Genomic DNA, 8,349 nt, shown 5'->3' on the forward strand with positions numbered 1-8,349 from the left:
CCACCAGCCGCTCCAAGGGAGAAAGGCTGGCCTTTCGGCTTCTGCAAATGATTAGAGTCTCCGAAACCCACGGGATGGAGCTAGGAGCCAGCATTGACTCGATGGCAGTGAATTTGGGTTGGGTTTTGTGAGATATAAAAAGGCTTTTCCCCAGCTTTGTCTCCCCCAGAGATATGCCAACCTAAGCGACTGTTGGCCAGCACGTGGTGGGAGGTCTGAGACATTCTTCCTGTAGGCATTCAGCCATCCAGAGCAATCAGACACTCTTGTTTATCCCACCATACGTGGGGCTCACTCCCTGGTGTTAAGGGCAGTGGATTCCTTTCCATGGAAAGCTTAGAATAAGTCAAGTCTCAGCTCAAGGACAAACAAGGTTAGGCTTCCCTATTGAATCTGGGGCCTGCCCGTCTTGTCACATGTTTACCCCTAATCCCTCCTCTTTCTATTGCATGTACACCCCTAGATCTCCCCCATCCCATTACTGTACTACCTATAGTACAACCCCTTCCTGTAACATATGACTTTACCTGTAATCACGGAGCTTGCATGCCCCTAAAAGATATATAAGACCCCCCAAAAGCTATATAAGCCTTAGTTAGAAATAACTCCCTCTTTCTCTCCTGCCCTCTCTGTCCGCGCTGTGCACCAGGCTGCTGAGATCATGGCCGTCCAGGAGGTCAGCGTGCTACCATGACATGTGCCTTTGTTTTACACTCGCTCCCATCCCTCCTATTCTCTGTGACTTCACTATAATCCTTATATAGCATAACCATACAATTGCCCGTACCGAACCCGTGATAGTGTGAGGGCTGGCTTCCCCCACAGGGTTTGGTCGTTATTGAAAGGTTGGTGATGGAGGTGCAAACAGAGATAGAATTTAGCCAGGAATGTGAAGTTGAGAAAGATTTTACTGAGGCAGGGAAAGAACTCCCGGGAGGGAAGGGAAGACAGGGAAAGGGATGGGGGCATCTTGAGCCTCCGGGCAGATTCCGTGACCCAAGGAGTTAGGGCAGGGAAGTCGCACCTGGCAGTGAGGCAGTGGGACTTATATAGGGAATGAGCTTAAAGGCATATGAACCGGGAAGGGCAAGAGAGGTTCTTTGTGCCGTGGTTGCAAGTTTTGGGCCAGGTGACATTTTGTTAGTAAATCATGTAGTTCCTAGGAAACAATGCTAGGGAGAGGGGCCTGTGTTCTGTCCAGGGAGGTCATCTTGTTCTCAGGAAACAATGCTAGGGAGGGGGGCTGTGTTCTGTCTGGGCAGGTAAGCTCTGTGATACACTGAAGACAGGTGCTTTGGAGTTCAGGTGCTTTGAAATTCAGTCAGGTCATTTGTCTTCTTGAGAAGCTGGTATAAGTGGCTGCCTTGGACCAAACCTGGCCCAAACAGTTATCAGTTGCCCCAAGTGCCCAGGGACCATAGTTGTTGGAGAAAAGTGTACCCGCAGATGCCGACATGAATCCTCTAGTCTCTGGACAAGGTCCTCCTGGTCCCCATTTTGGGCAGCTCTCAATCTTCCCCTCGGCCATCCGCATGAATTATTCGCTGAGCCCGTAGAGGAGTCCCCTCTCTCGCTACTACCTCTGAATAAAGAGCCCCGAATGGCATGTAGCAGCAAAACAAAGCAAAATGAGGAAACCCAAGCCTACCACCATCGGGTCAGATCCAACTCAGCGCACCTCGTTAGGGCAGAGTGGGACTGTCCCTCGGGGTTCCTGAAGCTGGACATCTTCATGGGGGCAGATAGCCTCATGTTTCTCCCTCACAGAGACTGGTAGATTTGAACCGCTGACCCAGCGGTCAGCAGCCCGACCAGTCCGTCACACACCCTGTTACTCGTGCACCTTCAAAAGTCAGAGTTTCCCACTTAACCAGAACGCTGCTCCCTGGGGTCACAGGGATCTCCTTGGATACCAGGACCCGGAAAACCATGAACTCAAGTTGCAGAGATGAGAGACAATTTAAGTGAGTTATGAGATGGAACAAGTTGAGTACAGACTAGCACCCCCACTCCCACTCCTAGTTTATGGAAATATACCACCTATGTTGAGAACACCCCAAACTCCCTGGGTGCGATCTGTAGCTGGTGCCATGTCAATGGCAGGCCATTCTACCACCAGTCTTTACCAGCCAGCCAGCCACTGTCATACTGCAGACTCATGTGTTACGGTGATGCTGAAAATTATGCCACCGGCTTATGGACAAGACCCATGCCTAAGTGGGTCCTTAAGTTGGATCTTTAGGTAAATCGGACCAGGTGCTGCCAGGTCTGATTTCATGGGACTTCTGTGCGAGAAAAGGACTCGCAAGGGCTCTGCATCCCACGACTCGGGCTGTGCGGACGGCAAGTGGAGGGAATCGTAAGGAAGGCTCGGTTTGTTTCAGTCCTTTCAACACTAACGCTCACTGCCATTGACTCGATGCCGATGCCGATGCCGGCTCCTGTAGGACCAGTAGAACCCACCCTGGGGATTCCAAGACTGGAAGTCTTCCCCGGAGGAGCTGGTGGTTTTGACCTTGCGGATTGTCGTGCATTGCCACTATGCAAATCGAGGGCCAATTTACATGACATTAAAGGACAAAGGCCAGTTGTAGTTAAGACAGACATTTGTAAACCAGGGAAGGTCTTTATCACACCTGCAGGGTCACCTGTGGAGGACCGATTTCAGCCCAGCTTCCAGACCCGGAAGAAAGGCGTGCTGATGAAAAGAAAGGAAAGAAAGAAAGAAAGAAAGGAAGGAAGGAAGGAAGGAAGGAAGGAAGGAAGGAAGGAAGAAAGAAAGAAAGAAAGAAAGAAACAACTTCTTTTTAAAGCAGCCAATGAAAGTTTCACGGAGGCCAAGAAAGCATGGCCCAATCCCAGAGACAGGAATCCAACCAATGTTGTGAGATCACCTCCTACCGATATTGAGAAGGACAACAGGAAATAGCAAGTGCTCGCCACTTACAGCGAGATTCGAACCCCATCGTCCGCCGAGGGGACTGTAAAACCACACAGCGGCTGTGTCGACCAGTACGGCGTCCTCAAACACGTGGGAATAGAAATGCCACTGGACACAGCAGTCCCCTCCCCGGCAGAAGGACGCCCGGGGAAGGAAGAGCGCAGCCCGAGCAGGCCTGGGCAGCCCTGTCCATCGCAGCGCTGTTCACAGCAGCAAGAAGGTGGGCCCCGCTAAACGCCCTGCACGGAAGGACGGACAGAGGGGCTTCGAGGGCGCACTGGCGAATCATGACGGAGCTGGAACACCTCACGACCCGGGTGGATTTGGAGGATTGTGCTGGGTGAGTGCCCTGAGTGGATCACGAAGGGCAAAGAGCATGGGAGAAGGCACAAGGAAGATAAAGGCTCAGACGGGTGGGAGGGAAAGGGGATGAAGGGGAAGAAACAGACCTGAGCGGTGCCTCCAGGAATGCTGGTACCACCCCTGGGTGGAGTTGCAGTTATCTTGCCCAGGGGTGGGGTCTGCTCAAAAGCAGATGCCTACGCTTTATCCTGGGCGACAGTACACAGGTTCTCAGGGGAGCACTGAGAAATTTCTTTTTCTTCACAGAAGGTGGTGAGTCAACGATGTTCGTTCGGGAACTGATGGACCAGAGGGTAGAGAGGAAGAAGAGGAAGACAATATGCTACATGAGGAAGAAGAGGGACAAATAAAAAAATAGACGGGGTGGGGGAGTGTGGGGAGGACAGGGGTGAGAGAGGGCAAGCTATTGGGAGGTTTGATAAGTTGCTGAATACAAAATTGACCATCTGAAATATAAAAACCTCAGTCACTAGAAAAAAATGTAATAAGAAAATATAGTTCAACTCTTTTACTTGGACATATCAAAAACAAACAAAGCTCAAACAAAAATAACACCCCAACCACTGCCCTTCAAGTTGTTGCTGACTCAGCGACCTTACAGGACTGGGTAGAACTGTCCCTGTGGATTTCCAAGACTGTGACTCTTTGTGGGAGCAAACAGCCTCATCTTTCTCCAGTGGAGCCACTGGTGGTTTTTGAACTGTTGACCTTGTGGTTAGAGCCCAACTCGGGACCTCTCCACCAGCAGGGGCATGCCATCAGAGGGCCATCTGGTGTGGGGCTGTGGGACGGCACCAGGGTGAGGGAGACCCTCGATGAGATGGGTTGGCACCAGGGTTGCCAGGATGGACTGAAATGTGCTGACCGTCTGAGGATGAGACCCAGTGGGAGGCAGCTTTTCTTTTTATTGTTCACAGAGGCACAGCGATTGAGGGTCAAATATCTATCCATCCACCCGTCCACCCATCTACCCACCCAACGACCTACCTGTGTTTCTATCAGCTAGCTGAGCTGCTAAACTTGAGGGCAGCGGTTCAAAACCTCGGGATTTCTACTCCCAACAAGAATTACAGCCTCGGAAACCCACAGGGGCAGTTTTATTCCGCCCCAGGGTATTACTGTGAGTCAGAATCAGCTTGCTGGTAGTGAGGAAGTGATCTATCTACCTCCCTCCCATCTAACGAGGTTAAAGGCCACATGCATAATAAGCACAGTGAGTCCCGAGAACCCCTTGTTGAACTTCCTTCACTTTAATGTAAACTCCTTGTTCTGAAGCTATCTGAATAGGAGGGGCCCTGTTCTCTGTGGCATTCCTTCTTTGAATTCTCAATATACTGCTTACACCTTCCAAGTCCCAGCACTCTGCCTGCCAACCTGCGCACCTCCGCTCCCAAACCAGCACATTAGCTGCACGAGGACAGGGATTTTCATTTGTGCTGTTCACCCCGGATTCCCGTGACCCCGGACCTCCACAATGACCTCCTGATGACCAGAGTGGGCTGGAGCTGAGAACTGCTGCCCACTCACGTTTGGCCTCTGTCTCCCTGTTTGTCACCGGGTGATGCTGGAAGTCCCTGAGCAGGGTTGGTTGTATTATAAAGAGACTCGTACGTAGCCGAGCAGAAGTAGATGTATTTCCTGCCTGAATTTTAGAGAGCCTGGCAGGGGCATGTCTCACGAATGCACTCTTGTGTCCAGCTCACCTGAGGACATCACAAGCTGACATTGCCTGGTGGCCTGGGGAGCAGGAAGGATGCTCACTCACTTCTGTCATCACCGCTGGAATGGCCCGGCACCTGGCCGGATGCCAACTTCAGAGAGAAGAGCTAGAGCTTCCTCCCCTCCCTTCCGCCCCAGAGCAGAAGCATCGTCTGCGTGGAACATTCCTCAGGTGGCATTCTGATGTGCCACGTTGCAGACCAAGCTGCCACCCACAGGCACGCTCCTAAAAAACTCCCGGGATAAACAGATGGCACGGAGGAGGAAGTCAAGGGCAGGATGTGGTAAGAGTGGACATCTTTGTCTTGTTTCTGATCTTAGGAGAGAATAACAGCCAATCCTTCAACCTCAAGTGCGTAGTCAACTGTGGTTTTCCATCCTTGCTGTTCTTGTCTGGCCCTTCAACTTGATTGAGAGCCGTAGCAGCCCTCTGGACAACAGAATGAAACACCATCCTCCACCCCTGCTGTTTGAGACCCTTTTTGCAACCGGGATCAACCAGTACCTTTTCTGCTGCCCCTCTGCTTTCCCCTCGCACTGGTCCTTCCTGATGGCAGGTCCCAAAGTACGCAATCTGCATATCCTTGTTTCTAGAGAATACTGTGGCTGTATGTTCCCCAGGGTAGATTGTTTGTTTCATTTCTCTCTCTCTCTCTCTCTCTCTCTCTCTCTCTCTCTCTCTCTCTCTCTCTCTCTCTCTCTCTCTCTCTCTGCCATCAAGTCAATGCTGACTCAGAGCGACCCCCGCTGTAGGTTTCTGAGACAGTTACGGAAAGCCCAGTCTTTCTTCTGCGAAGCTACTGGTGGTTTCAAACTGCCGACCATGGGGATCCCAGCCCAACGCATAACCACTCCGCCGATCCCAGTCCAATGCATAACCACTCCGCCACCAGGGTTCCTTTGTGTTTAGGTTAGAGAAGCTCCCTCCTAGGACCAGCTTGTTGGGAGTTTGCATCACACAAGGATGTTGTATTTTATCCAAAGCTTTCTCTGCATCTACTGGTGATCATGTTGTTTCTGTACTTTCACTTGTTGGTGGGCATGTTGCTTTCAGTCCTCGTGGCACAGTGGTTACATGCTGGGCTGCAATCCGAAAGGTCAGCTGTTCGAAACCACCAGCTCCTCCGTGGGAGAAAGACAGGCTCTCTACTCCTGTAAACAGTTAGTGTTGGAAACCCACAGAGGCAGTTCTACCCTGTCCTGTAGGGTTGTTGTGTGTCATCATTCACTCAATGACAGTGACCTAATTTATTATTGATTTTCATATTTTGAGCAAAGCTTGCAGTCCTGGGACAAAGATCAAGTGGTACTAAGTAGTGTGTAATCTTTCTTTTATATGTTGCTGGATTTTGTTAGCATCTTTTGTGATCTATTTTTCAATTTATTTGAACACAGTAGTAAACTTTATATGTTCTAATATTTTAAGTTCTATTTTCTTTAACCCAAAGTTGAAAACTTTATAAAGGTGTTAAGTATCTTCAAATGGTTAAGGTCTCTCTTCCTCTTCTTCTTCTCTCAGGAAAGTCTTAAACCTGGGTGGGTCTCTTGTAGGCCCACCTACTTTTATTCCATACCTCACCTGATTGAATCTCACAAATCAAGTTTCCGTCCCCAGACAGAAATATTTTTATAAAGGGGTTGTCCTCCTTTAATGCATAGTGTTAATTTTCAAACATCGTTAGTAGATAGGTCAAGAGGAGGCATAAAATATTGTGGTTTGCTTGGCGAATCTTAGCGGTGGATTTTCTTCATACTTCCTGCAGCCTTTGCTCTTGGCCGGCATTTTGTTGAGGGCTTTTGCACCTGTGCTCAGGATGGAGCTCGGATTGTGATCCTCTGTCCTTGGGGAGCCTTTTCTCCTGGTCTTAGAGCGAGGGTAATAATGACCTCATAGAGTGAGCTGGAAAGTATTCCCCCCACCTTTAAGAAAAAGGGGGGGGGATGTGAAGGAATATTAATGCCAAATCTTCAAACATTGGGTCACGTATAATTTACTAGCGAAGCCATTTCGATCTGGGTCTTTCTTTGTGTGAAACTTTTGTTGTTTTTATTACTATTTTAATTTCATTACTTATAGCTTTCCATTGATTTCTTAGTCTTTTCTTAGGTCAGTGCTGGCAATTGTGTGCGTGCGTGTGTGGGTTACCCATGGAATTTGTCTATCCTATCTAGCTATCTAATTTGTGGACGTATTACGGCTCATAAACAGAGCCCGACTTCTCAGCTGTTTGGGCAGCATACAGATTAAGTTTGATGAAAGGATTTCAGTCCTGACCCACACTGATTTCAAACGGTGCCGTGTCCTCTTGCTCTGTTTGGGTGACTAACTCTTGGTCTCTGTCCAGGTTCTGCGTGAGCATGATGAAGTGTTCAGGAATTCCCATTCTTCGCAGTGTGACTCGTAATCGGTCACGATTCACACCGCTGGGTGCCTTTGGGTCGAGAGACCACATGCAGGCATCTATCTAGGATTCTCTGCTTTCAACCAAGATCCGCCTGATCTGCACATCCTACTCTGAGCCAGCTTAAAGTTCTGGCACTTCCCGTCCATAGATGGTCCCCGCTGCTCTTGGATTATGATCGGCAAAACATGACTGGTGCGTGCTATCGGGGATGCTATTCAATAAAAGCCACACTCTGTTGGGTCCCCTTTCTTTGGATTGGGCACAAATATGGATCTCTTCCACTTGCTGTATATCTTGTCTTCCAAATGTCTTGGCCTAGGGAAGTGAGTGCTTCCTGGGTTTCGGTACTGAATGATGAAAATAGTGAATGATGCAGGAAGCATGCGAAGAAGATGCAAAGATTACGGAGTCCCTGCACCAAAAAGAACGGGCGGCATTCAACTATTTCAAGAGAAAGCATACGAGCAAGGACAAGTCCAAGGCTCATGCATAGAGCTGGGTCACCAAACATTCACATGCCAGTGAAATTTTGCCGAAGCTCATCCGCCAATGGTTGCAGCGGTGCATAGGCCAGCTTAAGAAAAGTAGGTGGGACAAGGGATAGCATTACTGATGTTAAATGGATGTTGGCTGAAAGTAGAGAATCCCGGAAAGGGATCTCCTTGTGTTTTGTTGATTGTGCCAAGGCATTTGACTGTGTGGGTCACAACCAACTATGGAGAGCCTTGAGAAGAATGGGAATTTCAGAACACTCTCTTGGACTCTTGTGGAACCTGCACATGGATCAAGAGGCAGTGTGAACACAGAACAAGGGAATACCGCAGTGGTTTAAAACCAGGAAAGGTGTGTGTCAGTGTTTTGTCCTCACCCGACTGATTCAATCAGAGAAAATCACCAGAGAAGCAGAACTACATGAAGAAG

Source organism: Tenrec ecaudatus, chromosome 12 (genome assembly GCF_050624435.1).
Source record: "Tenrec ecaudatus isolate mTenEca1 chromosome 12, mTenEca1.hap1, whole genome shotgun sequence".
Taxonomy (NCBI): domain Eukaryota; kingdom Metazoa; phylum Chordata; class Mammalia; order Afrosoricida; family Tenrecidae; genus Tenrec; species Tenrec ecaudatus.